The sequence below is a fragment of the Trachypithecus francoisi genome, unplaced genomic scaffold (genome assembly GCF_009764315.1).
Source record: "Trachypithecus francoisi isolate TF-2019V2 unplaced genomic scaffold, Tfra_2.0 Lachesis_group2, whole genome shotgun sequence".
NCBI lineage: Eukaryota > Metazoa > Chordata > Mammalia > Primates > Cercopithecidae > Trachypithecus > Trachypithecus francoisi.
Genome location: NW_022681465.1, coordinates 169,449,011 through 169,469,687, shown reverse-complemented (window position 1 = coordinate 169,469,687; position 20,677 = coordinate 169,449,011). Strand labels below are relative to the sequence as shown.

Sequence of the window (20,677 nt, the reverse complement as noted above, 5' to 3'; positions counted from 1 at the left end):
GCTGGACCAGGGTGAGTGAGAGGGAAGTAGGAAGTGAGGAAGGATCTGCTAGAGGGTTGAAAAGGGCCACTTTGGCTGCTGTGAAATACAGATTGCTGCAGGGCAGGAGTGAAGCAGGGAGACCAGCAGGGAGGTTGTAGAGTGAGAACTCAGGCCTCGGAGAAGACACAGAGGGCAGGCACTTCAGATTTACACATGACACAAAGCTTGGCAAAACACTGGCTCATGTTTTGGAAGACAGAATCGATTTCCAGAAAAGTTTCAACAGCCTTGTCTAATATTAGAGTCAAAATTAACTTGACAATATTTAACAGGTCATTATAAAGCCTAACCTCAGATCTGAAAATTGCCTGTTTAAGAACTGTTGGGGAAGACTTGGGGGTTTTGTTTGATTCCAAAGGCATCATTAGCCAACAGTGAGATACGTTTTCCAAAACATTTAGGTGAATGCAGGTTGCAGATACAGAAGCTTAAGCTAGAATCATGGGAGGTCAGGGTTCCACTGGACCTTGTGCTCATCAAGCCTCATCAGGAATCCAGGCCTCTGAATGAGCATTGACAGAGGTGAGTGCAGCAGCCCACTGTATGCATGTATTATAGGGTCAATCCCCTCTAGTAATGGAGAGAGAAGTACCTTCTCTCCTATAGAGATGTATGAATGTGGCCATTGTTACTTCATGATCATTTTCCCCATCTATCAACAGCTTCCCCCGCACTGATAAAGGAACAGTTGTAGCAATGGTTTTAATAATATGAATAGGTAGCATTGTTTGGATTCTTGCTAAATACTAGATAGTGTTTTAATGATTTGCATGGATAATTACATTTGATCCTTGCCACAAATCTATGTGATAGGTGTCATTATAAGCTCCATGCTATAGGTGAGGAAACTGAGGCTTGTCCAGGTTAAACAACTTGCTCCAAATCATAGAGTATTAGCAGAGCCCAGAGAGAGCAGTGGAAGACACAATATTCAAATCCAGGCAGTTTGACTCGAGAACTAGAACTCCTGACCACTGCGTTATACTGCAAATCTTACAGGTTAAATTAATGATATCGGTATTGTAATTTGTGCATATTTGGGACTAAATAAGTTTTTAGTAGGCTGACATTAAACCTATCTTTTATCATTTATACTGATTCTGTGGGAATTTTTTTTTTTTTTTCCAGGAGAATGACTCAGTTTATTTTTCTCAATTTGACACCCTATCTATCCCACTTTAGGCTCAAACACTGCACAGAGCTGCCACCTAACCTCATAACAATCGCATCCCTGGAAGGTGAAGGGGGTAAACCACAAAGTCAGAAACATTGGGAAAAGCCACGGTCACACGCACACCTCTCAAGGAAACAAACTACAAGAAAGGACTCAGTCATTGTACACAGCAAGTGTGCAGTGGGCAAAGTTCTGTTCTTCTGACAGTGGCCAAATGCTTAAGTCCCTGGTTTCTTGGGATCAATCCTGGCCCAAGGTTAGTAAGAAGGCCAACAATGTTGTGAGCAGGATTCAATTTCTACAGGGTCATGGGTCATCATCCACCATGTGAAGGGGCTCCAGCAGGTTGGACATGATCAATAACCATGCGGATTAGGATCCTGACGCCCTTGCCAGAGCTCAGGCTGGGGCAGCTTTGGCCTCGTCTTCTAGCTCATCTAGGAAACGCTCCTGGGAAATCGAGTAGAAGGTGTAACCATAAATAGCTGACACCAGGGCCCCGATGCCTAGGCAGGTCACGATGTTCCGGGTCTGCCGCCGCGGTAGGACCTTCTACCACTGGGCAAGCTGCTCCCGCCGCATGGAATACAGTTGCTCGGGTGTCTGCTTCTCCCGGGTCATGTCGATACGCTGAGCGAACGGGGCCTCTCCACGCTTAGCATCCAGAGGGTCACCAGCTCCCGAAGCCACCATATTGCCGCTCCTCCCTTCGCGGTGCCCTCTGTGGGAAAATTTGTGCTGAGTTTTAAACCATATGAAAAAGAGATTTTGGGGACACAATCCATTTATTAATTGGGGAATACCAGTATTTCCTTAAATCCTGGATTCAACATCTTAGGGAGAACATTGACAGACTGTGTTTTATTCTAGAAGGTATAGTGCAAGACCTGAAAACCGTGTCATCTGAAAGACAGGTATAGGAGTTAGAAAAGTTTAATTTGGAAGAGAAAGGCATTTAAAATGAAACAAAATCTTCTCGTTGCTGAAATGATAAAACCGTAAACTCTATATGATCTAAAGGCCCCTATTTGACTTCTATTTCTAGGGAATCAGATCCAGTCTTCATTCACACTCTAATGACACCCACATTTATATGTCTAGTTAAGACCAGACTTGTCAACTCAGTCCTCTGAAGCATCTCCACACCCCGTCTAATGTGCATGTCAAACTTAGTGTGGCCAGTGCTGAGCTCTTACTTGCCACCACAAACTAGTTGATGCAGACGTCCCCAGCCAGGTGATGGTGGCATCACATCCTTGCAGTTGCTCAGACCAAAAACCTCACCATTACATTTCATTCCTCTCTCACTTTCTCCCTTTTGTTTTTATGTACTTTTACGTAATATTTTCGTGTATTTTTACATTTTTCCACATCCAGTCATCAGCTTATCCTGTTGGTTCTACTTTCACTCATCTCTTCCCACTGCCACTCAGACCTTCCCTCTAACTGTTCTCTCTCTGGATCACTCTTGGCACACAATGGTAATGCTGAAAGTTAAATTAGAATCTGTGACTATTCACTCTTCCATCTGCCTGGTCCAACCTCCTCCCGTCCCAGGTAGACTCAGGACTCCTGCCCTCCTGCCATTCAGGTCTGTAGTGAATGAAATAATGGATCTTCAACAATGTTCACACCATAATCCCCAGAACCTCTGAAACTGTTACCTTACATGCAGAAGGGACTTTGTGGAACAGTTTAAAGTTAAGGACCTTGAGATAAGGGAGATCTTCCTGGCTTCTCCGGGTGGGCCCAGTGGAATCACATGAGTCCTTATAAGTGGAAGGGGAAAGCAGAAGAGTAGGTTAGAGAAATGTGACAAGGGAGGGGCATGAGCAACTGTTACTGGCCTTGAAGATGGAGAAAGGGGCTTATGGTTCCAGGAATGTAGGCGGCTTGTAGGAGCTGGAAACAGCCAGCAAAAAAAGTGGGGGCCTCAGTCTCACAACTGCAGGGATCTTATTGCAGGAATCTGTTATCACCTAGAACCTCTGCAGTCACCCAGCCCTGCCAGTACCTTGATTTTAGCCCATGAGACTTGAACAGAGAAACCAACCAAGCCCATTGGACTTCTGATCTGTAGTACTGTGAGATAAGTGGGTATTGTGTTTATTACAGCAAGAATAGAAAACCATACAAGGTCTCTGCTCAAGTATTGTTTTACCATCAAGACCTCCCCCAAAATTATAGCCATACACTCATCCAGGCCCTCTCTGTCCCTATTACCCTGGTTTATTTTTCTCTATAGCGCCAATATGCGTTAATTTGTGTGATTGTCTTTGTTCTACCCTCCACCTTCATTAAAATGTAAGTAAGCTCTGTTAGGGGTTTTTATCTGTGTTCATTGTTGTATCTCCAGTACTAGCTCTGAACCTGGCATGTGGTAGACCGTTAATACTTATAGAGAAGGGGAGGGGAGTTAGCCTTTTGCTCCCTTTCCAGCCTCCTTCAGAGGTGTCCCTTCACTGCCTGGTTGTACCACAGTTAGCTGCTTCCAGCCTCTCACCTGCTGCTTCAGGGCTTTTGCACATGCTCTGTCCACTGTGCTTGTCTCTCTTCTTTGCCTGCTTTCCCTGTAGTCTATTCTGAAGCGTTAACTCTTTAGGAAAAACTTCCCAGGTCCCTGAGAGCAAATCTTGTCCTCTCTTATTAAAAACTGTTTCCAAGGCATATTCATTTGAGGGGGAAAAGCAGCATTTTATATTCAGTATAGCTCCAATAGCCTTTTTTTTTTTTTTTTGCTCTAGAGACGGGTTCTCATTTTGTCGTCCAGGCTGGAGTGCAATGGCACCAATCATAGCTCACCACAGCCTCGAGCACTTGGGCTCAAGCAATCCTTCTGCCTTGCTGCCCAGGTAGCTGGGACTACAGGCACTCACCATCATGCCTGTTTCATAGTTTTTTTCCTTTGGTAAAGACAGGGTCTCACTATGTTGCCCAGGCTGTTCTCAAAACTCCTGGGTTCAAGCGATCCTCCTGCATTCAAGCGATCCTCCCACTTTGGCCTTCCAAAGCACTAGGATTATAGATGTGAGGCACCACATCTGGCCCAGATAGCTTTTTAGACATCTGCTTTACAGCACACGTATAGTCCATTATAGCAAAGCCATAGTCTTAGCCTTCATGGTGCTTACAGAGAAGGGATTAAGTGATATAGTAATCAAAACAATTCATAATTATATCATGGTAGCTGCTACTTCTTTTGCTATTAATGCAGAGAATAGCAAAGTGCCTGGCACAAAGCTCAGTAAATATCTGTGGAAATACATCAGTGAATTTCATAAGAATTTGATAGCTGTATTTAAAAAAGTCATCATTTATTACATTTATTCTAGTATAACTTTAGAAGACAGAAATTTGATTAAATATTTTTTCCTGATTGTAAGAATAGTATATACTCTAATGAAAATTTTAGATTACAGAGAAAATTATAATAATTCGTAACCCTTCCATTCAGGCATCATTTTGACTTTGTTGTATTTGTTATCTTTCGATGCATATTTTATGTAGTCAATAGCACAGTGTGAATAAGTTATTTTATCCTGCTTTTTCATTAATACTGTATTACAAATACTTTCTTTTTTTTTTTTTTTTTTTTTGAGGCGGAGTCTCGCTCTGTCGCCCAGGCTGGAGTGCAGTGGCGCAATCTCGGCTCACTGCAAGCTCCGCCTCCCGGGTCACGCCATTCTCCTGCCTCAGCCTCCCGAGTAGTGGGACTACAGGCGCCCGCCACCTCGCCCGGCTAGTTTTTTTGTATTTTTAGTAGAGACGGGGTTTCACCATGTTAGCCAGGATGGTCTCGATCTCCTGACTCGTGATCCGCCCGTCTCGGCCTCCCAAAGTGCTGGGATTACAGGCTTGAGCCACCGCGCCGGCACAAATACTTCTTTTTTATTTTTTTTTAATTTTTCTTTTTTTTTTTTTTTTTTTTTTGAGACGGAGTCTTGCTCTGTCACCCAGGCTGGAGTGCAGTGGCGGATCTCAGCTCACTGCAAGCTCCGCCTCCCGGGTTCACGCCATTCTCCTGCCTCAGCCTCCCGAGTAGTGGGACTACAGGCGCCCGCCACCTCGCCGGCTAGTTTTTTGTATTTTTAGTAGAGACGGGGTTTCACCGTGTAGCCAGGATGGTCTCGATCTCCTGACCTCGTGATCCGCCCGTCTCGGCCTCCCAAAGTGCTGGGATTACAGGCTTGAGCCACCGCGCCCGGCACAAATACTTTCTTTTTATTTTTTTTTTAATATTTTCTTTTTTTTTTTTTTTTTTTTGAGACGGAGTCTTGCTCTGTCACCCAGGCTGGAGTGCAGTGGCGGATCTCAGCTCACTGCAAGCTCCGCCTCCGGGTTCACGCCATTCTCCTGCCTCAGCCTCCGAGTAGCTGGGACTACAGGCGCCCGCCACCTCGCCCAGCTAATTTTTGTATTTTTAGTAGAGACGGGGTTTCACCGTGTAGCCAGGATGGTCTCGATCTCCTGACTCGTGATCCGCCGTCTCGGCTCCCAAAGTGCTGGGATTACAGGCTTGAGCCACCGCGCCCGGCCACAAATACTTTCTTAAAACAGCATTGTAGGCTCCTCTTTTCCCTAAAAAGTACAGGTTATTTGGGGCGTATAGTACATATCTGTGTGAAATAGTCAACAGGATTATATTTGGTAATACTGAAAGTTAAATTAGAATCTGTGACTATACTTTATGTAATATGATTATGCCATTTAGATGCTGTCTTTAAGTAGAGGTATGGGAGACAGTGATGTCTGAAGTTTCAGCAGGCCCTGAAATGGAGGTGAGATTTTACTGAAAGGCGGATAGGACAGGAGTCCTGGGCCTGGGAAGGCTCACCTGTAAGCAGAGGTGAGCCAGCTCTGTGCAGGTGGTGCCCAGAGTGGAGAATTCAAGAAGAAATTGCTTCTGATTTGCTCTTCCGGGACAGCTATGGAAACAAGGGTGTGTTGATGGATTGGAACAGATACTGGAGGATTTTGGAAGTAGGTGCAAGAGTTAGTATGATTTGTAGAAGGTACGGGCTTGTGATAAGGAGGTGCAATCTATAGCTAAGAAGTTTTGAGAGAATAAAGATGGATTCTTTTGCTTCTCTATGTGACAAGCTATTTCAACCACAAATCCCTTCTTTGACTAGCCTGTAAAGAAGGCTGTCCTGAAATGCCCATGAAAACCATTGTCTGCTTTCTGCTGGAGACTTTGTCAACTTCTTCATAATTTACAATAATTATTTCTATTTCAAAATATCTTACAAAGCACCAAGACATTTATTATCCAACAAACTAGTACAGTAGACATGGTTTTTGTCATTCTTATTTTATTGATGAAGATGCTATGACTCAAAGATATTTTGAGATTTGCCCAAATTTATATACCTTTCTTATTCTTCCTCACAACTTGCTTTGCAATAGTGGAGATAAAATTTATTTTTATTATTGCAAAGCAAGTTATGAGGAAGAATAAGAAAGGTATATAAAAGCTATATGATAGCAGCTATCTTCTAGAATGTTTCATTGAGTAACACAATGTGTGATTTTTATTGTCACAACTCAGGTAAGCAAAGAACCAGCAGTGTTCATATTTTATAGAAAATCTTAAGTCAAAGTTATATGATATTGAAACTAATGAAAAACTATACAGCCAGTCAGCACGTATGACCTGATGTATTTGAGTGCATTTTTTCCCTCACACGGATTTAATTGGGTTTGTGTCATATTGATGTAGCTTAAGAGGAGAAGAAAAATGAAGACTTTTCATACTCAAATCATCACTCAAGGAGATGCAGGTAAAATTAGTACTAAGGTTTAGACTGAAAACCTGGAATCCTATAAATATCTGGAATCCTGTAAATATCGTGAACTCAAGAAAATTTTTTCTTTATGACCAGAAGGATTCAAAACATTTAGCAAGTATCATTCTAGGATGTCTGAAAGTAATATAGTGTGTGGGAAAAGTCCCAGCACTACGTAAACATGTAAAAGGAAAAGATAAAATGTGTCTAGAACCTTCCAGAATCAGAAGTTATTTTAAAAGTTGCTGGTTTGTTTAAAGCACCATGATTCTAAATAACATATCTGTATCTCCATTTCTTGATGTCGGTATCTTCGAAAACGTCCACTGTCCCTCCATTTTAAAAGCTGGATTTAGCTTCCTCTACCCATGTATTTGTCTCCTTTCACTATGCATATGATTTTAATTTCATCAATTTTTTAAACTAATATTACAATTTTTTCTATTGGTTACTTTGCAATTTGAACTTTTTTCTTTATTCACCAACTTTTAGCAGTATTCTCGGACTACCAATTATGCAAGAGGGGAAAATCTGCACCCCGTTCACTTTCTTTCACCCAGTCCCTCCGCAGTTCATCTTTTATCTTCTGCTTTGTATGCCATTATATACTGACAGGGTTTTAGGATATTTACAATATGTTCTATAAAAATAATTGCCTTCTATGCTGTATAGATTGATTCCAAAACCTTAGCACCATAATTAATGTTTCCAGTATTATAATTATATACATGTGTGTGTACGTATATTTATTTATATTTTCACGGAATAATCAAGAAGTGTATTTGGAACTGCAGGAAGAAAACGTTGCCTTATAAATTACTAAGTCTGTACTGCTCAGTGGGAAATATTTCAAGTGTTATGCCAAATGGACACTCTTTTCTTATTATTCTGTAAGTGCACCAAATCATATTACATTTAGTCTGCTTCATATTTGGACCTTTACATTGTATATAGTTTTGTTTGTTTTTCTTGAAATTTTTAAGTACCTTTTTTTCTTGACACAGAAAGATAAATGTGAAAAAATAGATGTGATTAATACCAATTATAAGGTTTTAGTGATAGTTATGTCACTAAAACCTTATAATTGGTATTAATCACATCTTTTTTTTTTTTTTTCCACAAAGGCATTCTTCTTGGAGCTCTCTGGCTCTTATTCTAATTTGAACACTTTTAAGACTGCAAAGCTACATTTTAGGATTTTTTTTCTCCACTTGGTTTCTAGGTTAGGTCCACAGTCTTGGCTTCTTCTGTGAATTCCTTTTTTTTTTTTTTCTTTTTTTTAATATCGAAAGAAGGTTCCTGGATGTGTACATAATAAACCATTTGTGCTCCTGCATGTCTGAAAATAACATTTTCCCTTACCCTTGTTGGAAGATTTAACTAGACATGGAATTCTACATTAAAGCTCATGCACTATCAAACTTTGAAGACATTTGGATCTAAAATTTTGAAGAGGTTTTCTATGGATTTCTTTTGTTTCTCTGCGTGCCAAGCACCTTTGACTACAAGTCTTTCTAGAGAGGAGAACAACAGAACAGCCTGTGAGAAGCTGTCTCCAAGTGGTCTAGAATCCCTTGTGTGCTTCCTACTGGGCACTTCATCAGCCTTTTCTTTTTTTTGAGACGGAGTCTTGCTCTGTCGCCCAGGCAGGAGTGCCGTGGCCAGATCTCACCTCACTGCAAGCTCCGCCTCCCGGGTTCACACCATTCTCCTGCCTCAGCCTCCCGACTAGCTGGGACCACAGGCGCCCGCCACCTCGCCCAGCTAATTTTTTGTATTTTTAGTAGAGACAGGGTTTCACCGTGTTAGCCAGGATGGTCTCGATCTCCTGACCTCGTGATCCGCCCGTCTCGGCCTCCCAAAGTGCTGGGATTACAGGCTTGAGCCACCACGCCCGGCCAGCCTTTTTCTTGACTAGCAGTCTCTTGCTTTGGATTTATCTTTCCATTGGCAGTTCTACACCTTCAGTAAATTTTTCAAAAAAGATGTTTGGGTTATGTGTTTTTTGAGTTTTCCTGCAAACTGAGATTGACTTTTTGTTGTCTTTATACATGAATAATAATTTAGATGACTGTTAAATAATATTCTCATAAAACTCCACAGGCATTGCTCTACTTTCTCTGGCAATTAGCGTGTCAGAGAAAAAGTTTGGGGTCATCCTGATCTTTGTTTCTGCTTTTTGCACCTGTATATTACCTGTATATTTTGGTTATGCTGGTAATTAAAAACAAATTCTAGGGTGAGTAGGTGTGAACATCCTTGTCTTGTTTTTCCCTGGGATATATAAACCCTTTTGATCTTTCCAGCTTAAGAAAGTTGAATTTCTTTTTTCTTTGATTTTTGCTCTTACTCTAATTTTTTTGTTCTTTCATCAGGGATTCTTCTCATTATAGTGTGGATATTTATTCTGTCTTTCATCCATGATCTTCCTGATGTTCTTTTTGGTATAATGAATTTTCTTTCAAAAGCGGAATCATATCAATACACACACACACTTACATTTAATCATGTTCAACTCTTACACAGGTATTCTGTTGTGGCAATTATGGTGAGTTCTTACCTAATATCAGTAGGTTCTTGGAAACTGCAACTTGAAGTGAAATGACATACAGCAGATCCTTGAATCATGTCGTTTTGTTAAGAAGTTGATGAGGAAAAAATTGATTTTGTTATATGTGCTTCAAGTCCCAGTTTCCAAAAACCTCTATCAGCAACATTAAGTGAGGGCTTACTATATAGAGGGAATTATTTTTTGAAATAGTGGTTTATTTGTAGCAGCATGTCTTTTTCTTAAAAACTTTTTAAAATTTCTGAAATTTAGATATTTTTGAAATAGGAGGAAAAAGCTTCTTCCCCCCTACCCAAAATAGTATGATTAAATTAGTAATTTCTGGGGCGGAGCAAGATGGCCGAATAGGAACAGCTCCAGTCTCCAACTCCCAGCGCAAGCGACACAGAAGACCGGTGATTTCTGCATTTTCAACTGAGGTACTGGGGTCATCTCACTGGGGAGTGCCGGACAATCGGTGCTGGTCAGCTGCTGCAGCCCGACCAGCAAGAGCTGAAGCAGGGCGAGGCATTGCCTCACCTGGGAAGCGCAAGGGGGAAGGGAATCCCTTTTCCTAGCCAGGGGAACTGAGACACACAACAACTGGAAAATCAGGTAATTCCCACCCTAATACTGCGCTTTAAGCAAATAGGCACACCAGGAGATTATACCCACACCTGGCCAGGAGGGTCCCACGGCCACGGAGCCTCCCTCATTGCTAGCAAAGCAGTCTGCGATCTAACTGCAAGGCAGCAGCGAGGCTGGGGGAGGGGCGCCTGCCATTGCTGAGGCTTAAGTAGGTAAACAAAGCCGCTGGGAAGCTCGAACTGGGTGGAGCTCACAGCAGCTCAAGGAAACCTGCCTGTCTCTGTAGACTGCACCTCTGGGGACAGGGCACAGCTAAACAACAAAAGGGGAAGCAGCAGACGCCTGTGCAGACGCGAACGACTCTGTCTGACAGCTTTGAAGAGAGCAGTGGATCTCCCAACACGGAGGTTGAGATCTGAGAACAGACAGACTGCCTGCTCAAGTGGGTCCCTGACCCCTGAGTAGCCTAACTGGGAGACATCCCCCACTAGGGGCAGTCTGACACCCCACACCTCACAGGGTGGAGTACACCCCTGAGAGGAAGCTTCCAAAGTAAGAATCAGACAGGTACACTCGCTGTTCAGCAATATTCTATCTTCTGCAACCTCTGCTGCTGATACCTAGGCAAACAGGGTCTGGAGTGGACCTCAAGCAATCTCCAACAGACCTACAGCTGAGGGTCCTGACTATTAGAAGGAAAACTATCAAACAGGAAGAACACCGATACCAAAACCCCATCAGTACGTCACCATCATCAAAGACCAGAGGCAGATAAAACCACAAAGATGGGGAAGAAGCAGGGCAGAAAAGCTGGAAATTCAAAAAATAAGAGCACATCTCCCCCTGCAAAAGAGCGCAGCCCATTGCCAGCAGTGGATCAAAGCTGGTCAGAGAATGACTTTGACGAGATGAGAGAAGAAGGCTTCAGTCCATCAAACTTCTCAGAGCTAAAGGAGGAATTACGTACCCAGCGCAAAGAAACTAAAAATCTTGAAAAAAGAGTGGAAGAATTGATAGCTAGAATAATTAATGCAGAGAAGGTCATAAACGAAATGACAGAGATGAAAACCATGACACGAGAAATACGTGACAAATGCACAAGCTTCAGTAACCGACTCGATCAACTGGAAGAAAGAGTATCAGCGATTGAGGATCAAATGAATGAAATGAAGCGAGAAGAGAAACCAAAAGAAAAAAGAAGAAAAAGAAATGAACAAAGCCTGCAAGAAGTATGGGATTACGTAAAAAGACCAAATCTACGTCTGATTGGGGTGCCTGAAAGTGAGGGGGAAAATGGAACCAAGTTGGAAAACACTCTTCAGGATATCATCCAGGAGAACTTCCCTAACCTAGTAGGGCAGGCCAACATTCAAATTCAGGAAACACAGAGAACACCACAAAGATACTCCTCGAGAAGAGCAACTCCAAGACATGTAATTGCCAGATTCACCAAAGTTGAAATGAAGGAAAAAATCTTAAGGGCAGCCAGAGAGAAAGGTCGGGTTACCCACAAAGGGAAGCCCATCAGACTAACAGCAGACCTCTCGGCAGAAACTCTACAATCCAGAAGAGAGTGGGGGCCAATATTCAACGTTCTTAAAGAAAAGAATTTTCAACCCAGAATTTCATATCCAGCCAAACTAAGTTTCATCAGTGAAGGAGAAATAAAATCCTTTACAGATAAGCAAATGCTTAGAGATTTTGTCACCACCAGGCCTGCCTTACAAGAGACCCTGAAGGAAGCCCTAAACATGGAAAGGAACAACCGGTACCAGCCATTGCAAAAACATGCCAAAATGTAAAGACCATCGAGGCTAGGAAGAATTGCATCAACTAACGAGCAAAATAACCAGTTAATATCATAATGACAGGATCAAGTTCACACATAACAATATTAACCTTAAATGTTAATGGACTAAATGCTCCAATTAAAAGACACAGACTGGCAAACTGGATAAAGAGTCAAGACCCATCAGTCTGCTGTATTCAGGAGACCCATCTCACATGCAGAGACATACATAGGCTCAAAATAAAGGGATGGAGGAAGATTTACCAAGCAAATGGAGAACAAAAAAAAGCAGGGGTTGCAATCCTAGTCTCTGATAAAATAGACTTTAAACCATCAAAGATCAAAAGAGACAAAGAAGGCCATTATATAATGGTAAAGGGATCAATTCAACAGGAAGAGCTAACTCTCCTAAATATCTATGCACCCAATACAGGAGCACCCAAATTCATAAAGCAAGTCCTTAGAGACTTACAAAGAGACTTAGACTCCCATACAATAATAATGGGAGACTTCAACACTCCACTGTCAACATTAGACAGATCAATGAGACAGAAAGTTAGCAAGGATATTCAGGAATTGAACTCACCTCTGCACTAAGCAGACCTAATAGACATCTATAGAACTCTCCACCCCAAATCAACAGAATATACATTCTTCTCAGCACCACATCGCACTTATTCCAAAATTCACCACATAATTGGAAGTAAAGCACTCCCTAGCAAATGTAAAAGAACAGAAATTATAACAAACTGTCTCTCAGACCACAGTGCAATCAAACTAGAACTCAGGACTAAGAAACTCAGTCAAAACCGCTCAACTACATGGAAACTGAACAACCTGCTCCTGAATGACTACTGGGTACATAACGAAATAAAGATGTTCTTTGAAACCAATGAGAACAAAGATACAACATACCAGAACCTCTGGGACACATTTAAAGCAGTGTGTAGAGGGAAATTTATGGCACTAAATGCCCACAAGAGAAAGCAGGAAAGATCTAAAATTGACACTCTAACATCACAATTAAAAGAACTGGAGAAGCAAGAGCAAACACATTCAAAAGCTAGCAGAAGGCAAGAAATAGAACTAAGATCAGAGCAGAACTGAAGGAGACAGAGACACAAAAAACCCTCCAAAAAAATCAACGAATCCAGGAGTTGGTTTTTTGAAAAGATCAACAAAATTGACAGACCGCTAGCAAGACTAATAAAGAAGAAAAGAGAGAAGAATCAAATAGACGCAATAAAAAATGATAAAGGGGATATCACCACGGACCCCACAGAAATACAAACTACCATCAGAGAGTACTATAAACACCTCTACGCAAATCAACTAGAAAATCTAAAAGAAATGGATAATTTCCTGGACACTTACACTCTCCCAAGACTAAACCAGGAAGAAGCTGAATCCCTGAATAGACCAATAGCAGGCTCTGAAATTGAGGCAATAATTAATAGCCTACCAACCAAAAAAAGTGCAGGACCAGGTGGATTCACAGCTGAATTCTACCAGAGGTACAAGGAGGAGCTGGTACCATTCCTTCTGAAACTATTCCAATCAATTGAAAAAGAGGGAATCCTCCCTAACTCATTTTATGAGGCCAGCATCATCCTGATACCAAAGCCTGGCAGAGACACAACAAAAAAAGAAAATTTTAGACCAATATCCCTGATGAACATTGATGCAAAAATCCTCAATAAAATACTGGCAAACCGGATTCAGCAGCACATCAAAAAGCTTATCCACCATGATCAAGTGGGCTTCATCCCTGGGATGCAAGGCTGGTTCAACATTCGCAAATCAATAAACGTAATCCAGCATATAAACAGAACCAAAGACAAGAACCACATGATTACCTCAATAGATGCAGAAAAGGCTTTTGACAAAATTCAACAGCCCTTCATGCTCTAAACGCTCAATAAATTCGGTATTCATGGAACGTACCTCAAAATAATAAGAGCTATTTATGACAAACCCACAGCCAATATCATAGTGAATGGGCAAAAACTGGAAAAATTCCCTTTGAAAAGTGGCACAAGACAGGGATGTCCTCTCTCACCACTCCTATTCAACATAGTGTTGGAAGTTCTGGCTAGGGCAATCAGGCAAGAGAAAGAAATCAAGGGTATCCAGTTAGGAAAAGAAGAAGTCAAATTGTCCCTGTTTGCAGATGACATGATTGTATATTTAGAAAACCCCATTGTCTCAGCCCAAAATCTCCTTAAGCTGATAAGCAACTTCAGCAAAGTCTCAGGATACAAAATTAATGTGCAAAAATCACAAGCATTCTTATACATCAGTAACAGACAACAGAGCCAAATCAGGAATGAACTTCCATTCACAATTGCTTCAAAGAGAATAAAATACCTAGGAATCCAACTTACAAGGGATGTCAAGGACCTCTTCAAGGAGAACTAGAAACCACTGCTCAGTGAAATAAAAGAGGACACTAACAAATGGAAGAACATGCCATGCTCATGGATAGGAAGAATCAATATTGTGAAAATGGCCATACTGCCCAAGGTTATTTATAGATTCATTGCCATCCCCATCAAGCTACCAATCAGTTTCTTCACAGAATTGGAAAAAACAGCTTTAAAGTTCATATGGAACCAAAAAAGAGCCCGCATTGCCAAGACAATCCTAAGTCAAAAGAACAAAGCTGGAGGCATCACGCTACCTGACTTCAAACTATACTACAAGGCTACAGTAACCAAAACAGCATGGTACTGGTACCAAAACAGAGATATAGACCAATGGAACGGAACAGAGTCCTCAGAAATAATACCACACATCTACAGCCATCTGATCTTTGACAAACCTGAGAGAAACAAGAAATGGGGAAAGGATTCCCTATTTAATAAATGGTGCTGGGAAAATTGGCTAGCCATAAGTAGAAAGCTGAAACTGGATCCTTTCCTTACTCCTTATACGAAAATTAATTCAAGATGGATTAGAGACTTAAATGTTAGACCTAATACCATAAAAACCCTAGGAGAAAACCTAGGCAATACCATTCAGGACATAGGCATGGGCAAGGACTTCATGTCTAAAACACCAAAAGCAACGGCAGCAAAAGCCAAAATTGACAAATGGGATCTAATTAAACTAAAGAGCTTCTGCACAGCAAAAGAAACTACCATCAGAGAAATGCAAATCAAAACCACAATGAATACCATCTCACACCAGTTAGAACGGCAATTATTAAAAAGTCAGGAAACAACAGGTGTTAGAGAGGATGTGGAGAAATAGGAACACTTTTACACTGTTGGTGGGATTGTAAACTAGTTCAGCCATTATGGAAAACAGTATGGCAATTCCTCAAGGATCTAGAACTAGATGTACCATATGACCCAGCCATCCCACTACTGGGTATATACCCAAAGGATTATAAATCATGCTGCTATAAAGACACATGCACACGTATGTTTATTGTGGCACTATTCACAATAGCAAAGACTTGGAATCAACCCAAATGTCCATCAGTGACAGACTGGAATTAGAAAATGTGGCACATATACACCATGGAATACTATGCAGCCATAAAAAAGCATGAGTCTGTGTCCTTTGTAGGGACATGGATGCAGCTGGAAACCATCATTCTTAGCAAACTATCACAAGAACAGAAAACCAAACACCGCATTTTCTCTCTCATAGGTGGGAACTGAGCAATGAGATCACTTGGACTCGGGAAGGGGAACATCACACATCGGGGCCTATCATGGGGAGGGGGGAAGGGGGAGGGATTGCATTGGGAGTTATACCTGATATAAATGATGAATTGAGGGGTGCTGACGAGTTGATGGGTGCAGCACACCAACATGGCACAAGTATACATATGTAACAAACCTGCACGTTATGCACATGTACCCTAGAACTTAAAGTATAAAAAAAAAAAAATACAGAGTATAGAAATAGAAAAAAAGAAAAAATAAAAGCAGATTAACAAAAGAGCAGTATACACATTTATTTAATATGAGTTTCATGTGACACTGGAGCCTTCAGAAATAAAGACCCAAAGAAACAGAGGAAACTATATTTTTATGAACAGTCATGCAGAAGTATGATTGGAGGACAGAAGGGTGTGATTTACCGGTACTAAACTGGGGAGAACTTACAAAAAAAAAAAGCATTTCTTTTGCTTTATCAATGTGGCATCTTAAAATAGAGGAAACATGACTTAAGGCTCAGAATAGGAACAAATCAAATTTTTGTGCTAGTTTTTAAAAATGTAAATGTACTTAGAAATCAAATACCATAATAATTCTTTACATTTAGAGGTTTTCTTATTTTTGTACCCTCATAAAAACTGTGTGTGTTGTGAATTAATACCTTGCTAAGTATCTGAATTAATATCCTGCTCAGCACGTGACAATAGGCACACAAGAAGTGGCACTTTTAGAGATTCAACTTTTATAGTAGAATAACTACCTTCTTTATTTTATTATCTTGACCGTTTATTCCTACTAAAGAAGGAGAATGTTGATTTCAAGCTTTGCTTTGATATTTGGTGCATCTTGTTCTGATGAACAAGTATTAAATATACATATATATGTATGTATATATATATATTTATGAAAAGTCATATTCTAAGCAGATAGTTGTCCTTCATGTATATTTCAGATTCCCAGCGTAACAATACACTGGCCTAAACTATTTGGAACCTTGGGCTTAAATCTTTATTTGTATATAGAACCCCATCTGTATTTGGCAGGCAGTTGAATTATTTATTAGATATCTTCAATCTGTTATAGAGAATACTTTTCCTTTTTTCTTTTTCTTTTTTTTTTTGCTTTAGAAGTGATCAACTTTGTAATGTATAAGCTTCTGAAAGAGAGAGACCATTCAACCTAGAATATAAGTTAAGTCCTTCCTTAGCTTAAGTTTATTTTATTTATTAGATATATTCCTGAAAATTAGGGTATAAATCCATATTTTGAACTATTTTATCCTTGACTTCTAGTATAATTTCAGAGATGTTACCACAAAAGAAAAAAAGTTGGCTCTGACATGTAATAAAAACCACACTTGGGGATCAGATTCTTCCCTTTAAAGTAATGGCATTTGTTTTCATTTTCAATTTGAATTCTATTGACTTAATAATGTCTCTAGAACTGTGGCAAAAATTTAGTCAAATGAACAGAATGATTTTTGTTTTGTTAAGCATACCTAAATGGAATCCTTAATACATTTATTTAATTACATGCAGCTTCCCTTACTGTATACAGAGGGGATTTCTGGAAAACTCTGAGGAAAGATGTCTGTAGGAATAGAAAACCAAACAGGCAAGTCAGAGCCAGACGCAGTGGCATGGGCCTCTAATCCCACCTACTCGGGAAGCTGAGATGGGAAGATCACTTGAGCCCAGGAGTTTGAGTCCAGCTTGAGCAACATAACTAAGTAAATGAATACAATAAAAATAAACAGGTAGGTCAGGCTTATATATTATTTTATGTGAGATAGTTGGAATGGAAACTTATGCCACCATACATGCTTGTCAAATATGCCCAATTCTCATTTTAGCTGGGCACAGTGGCTCACGCCTATAATCCCAGCACTTTGGGAAGCCAAGGCGGGCGGATCACGAGGTCAGGAGATTGAGACCATCCTGGCTAACACGCTGAAACCCCGTCTGTGCTAAAAATACAAAAAATTAGCTGAGTGTGGTGGTGGGCGCCTGTAGTCCCAGCTACTCAGGAGGCTGAGGCAGGAGAATGGCGAGAACCCGGGAGGCGGAGCTTGCAGTGAGCCGAGATCGCACCACTGCGCTCCAGCCTGGGCGACAGAGCAAGACTCCGTCTCAAAAAACAAAAAGAAAAAATTCTCATTTTATGCACCAGATTGGCCAAAGTAGGACTATGTTGACAAGGATGGACCAGACAGTCCTATTTGTAACAGTGTAACTTAGTACATTGGAGGGGTGAAATCTGGCAACATTTTTGGTAATCTACATTTTGTTAATTTTACCTTGTTGGGTTCTAGATATTTTTATAGTCCTAAAAATATTCTTGAGCTTTGTTCTGGCGTGTGGTTAAGTTACCCAGTAACAATTTGATCTCTTCAGACCTGGCTTTGAAGTGTTAAACTGGACTGAAACAACTCATTTTCCCTGCTTCTGAGTCAAGAACCTTCAGGGTACTGTAACTAACGCCTGGTGAATTAGGAGGTTTTCTGCCCCGGCTTTTGGACACAGGCACCATTGCCTGTTGCATGTGAGCTCTGAGCCCTGCTCACTCTAATCCTTTTTGTATCCTTGGGTAGTTTACCCAATCTCACCTGCCGATCGGTTTTCACCTGGATACTTGAGGGAGGCCTCCTCAGCTGCAGGCATTCTCCCGGGGTGCAGCTCCCTGTTCTCCATACTCCCAGCTCCCTTTCCTTAACTCAGGGGACCGCAGGGCTCTGCTGGGCGGAGTCCCCTTCCCTGGGCAGAGGCCTGCATAGCTTCTCTCTGGGCAGCAAGCTGAAGTTAATAGTAGGGCTCTCCTTGTTTGTTTCCTGTCTCTCACTGTCCTTCATTTCCCGATGTCCAATGTCCTGAGAGCCATTTTTCCCACATATTTTGTACACTTATTTAATTTGCCCAGTTTCAAGTGGGAGGCTACGTCTCCTTCCTGTTACTCCATCTTGGCCAGAAGTGCCCTTGGTTTTCACCTTAAAGTGTGTGGGAGTTTTTTGTTGTTTGTTGTTGTTGTTGTTTTTTCAATAGGAGTGAAAACAGTCCTTGTCCACCCACAGCCAATCTGAAATTCCAGAGGCAGCACACTCAACTTTTTTTTCTTTTCTCTCTTTTTTTTTTGTGATCTCTGCTCACCACAACGTCCACCTCCTCTTGCCTCAAGCAATTCTCCTGCCTCAGCCTCCCAAGTAGCTGGGATTACAGGCGTGCACCACCACACCGAGCTAATTTTTGTATTTTTAGTAGAGACAGGGTTTCATCATGTTGGCCAGGCTTGTCTTGAACTCCTGACCTCAGGTGATCTGCCCTCCTCAGCCCGCATAAAGGCTGACCTCTTGTCAGTCTTGTTCAGTGCTGAATTCCAGAGTCTAGAACAACTCCTGGGCTCCGCAGCTTGCAGGCCCTCAGTAAATATCTGTTGAATAAATAAACAGATGAATGGTGGATTCTGTGCTGAGTGCCTTTCCCGCACCATCTTGGAAGCTGTCACCTCACGAGGTGCATAATCACTACTAGGAGTTTGCCAGCAGAGTGAAGCAAGGAAAGGGATTTCCAGGCAGCAGGGACAACATATGTAGGAAAGTTGGAAAGCCTTTACAAAAATGACCTGGCATGGTATTCAGGAAAATAGGATTTATTAAATTTTTTTTTTTTTTTTTTTTGGAGACAGAGTCTCGCTCTATTGCCTAGTCTGGAGTTCAGTGGTGCGATCTTGGCTCACTGCAACCTCTGCCTCCCAGGTTCAAGCAATTCTCCTGCCTTAGCCTCCCAAGCAGCTGGGTCTACAGGCGCACGCCACCACGCCCAGCTAATTTTTGTATTTTTAGTAGAAATGGGGTTTCACCATATTGGCCGGGCGGGTCTCGAACTCCTGACCTCATGATCCACCTGCCTCAGCCTCCCAAAGTGCTGAGATTACAGGCGTGAGCCATCGTGCCTGGCCGGATTTATTAAATTGACTCCGTTTCTTGCTTCACTTTGTCATGAATATCCTGATGAACAACTTCCTTTCCAAGATGTTTTCCCAGAATTTAGAAGAAGAAAGCCTTGATAGTATTAGGCATATTGTGTTTTCTTTCAATTGTAATGTTATAAAATATAAGAATTAAAGTTTATCACAGACTTTCCTGTGGATGTCTGTACATCCACCCTCCCCCACTGCTCACTGTGAATTTAGTGCTTGTTAAGAGTAACTGTGGAATTTGGTAATGGAACCATCTGGTCAGTAGAAGAGATGACATTCCATGAAGCAGCCATTGTGTAATTTGTCTTACCCTGGCCTTCAAGGAGGGGCACTGTGAGGGGTGGGCGAGTAGGTAGAGGCTTGCCGAATTTTCAGCCTTCTCCCTGTTTTACAGATTCTGTAGCTAATGTGCCAATTAAGGTGGTGGTTTTGTGATAAAGCCTCAAGCAATAAGACCCGGAACATAACCTCATTTATTTCATAAAGCTCAGCAGATGGAAACTACTTTCATTGCTACCTATTGTCCTGATTTCAATCTGGGGCCTGATAGTAACAAGGGGCTCTGTAGCCTGTTAACCAAGCCTCCACGTTAAAGCTGTGCTTCTCTTGTTTGTTTTCTCGAGGTGTTTTCCTGATTCTATTTCTGGCAAGACCTTTGAAGAAGAATAATTTTCTCTGGTGAATTAATAAACAGATTTTTTTCCTAAAAAATAATCTAAGAATATCTGAGAGTTTGAAGCATATGCATATGGTTTCAGAAGAAAATATTTCTATTTGTTCACCAAAGGAAAGTCTTTATTCAGGGGTATTTCTTGAAAAACAAAATGTTAATATAAAATATTGATTAAATTGTTAAAAATGTAACACTTAATAAAAAGAGATTTCTTAAACTGAGTCATGCAGCAGAAGATTTTGTTTCTGATTCAAAGAAGCACAAAAATGCAAACAGATTTTATGTTTGATGACATAATTTCTGGATTTCTAAAATAGTCATACTTACATATAAGACAAATATAGAGCCATAGCAATCTATTTTCATAATGAAGATGTGCAACCTTGTATCTCACATGCCAAATTTAAGTAGTTCTTATTTTTAGACTAAAAGTA

General features: G+C 41.1%; 1 protein-coding gene and 1 pseudogene across 3 annotated transcripts in view; one reads left to right on the top strand and one right to left on the bottom strand.

The window, feature by feature from the left end:
- Positions 1-20,677, top strand: part of SNX24 (sorting nexin 24) — a 186,348-nt gene that overhangs the window by 93,193 nt on the left and 72,478 nt on the right. The window contains exon 2 of one of the 2 annotated variants that reach the window (XM_033181431.1): positions 20,194-20,248. The exons of the other annotated variant lie outside the window; for it this stretch is intronic. The gene's annotated coding sequence lies outside the window, so the exon portion shown is untranslated. The remainder of the gene's footprint in view (positions 1-20,193; positions 20,249-20,677) is intronic. 2 annotated transcript variants of the gene reach the window in all.
- Positions 1,166-2,111, bottom strand: LOC117065958 (annotated as a pseudogene). Its single transcript, XR_004430114.1, has one exon. The product of XR_004430114.1 is annotated as a cytochrome c oxidase assembly factor 3 homolog, mitochondrial-like (transcript).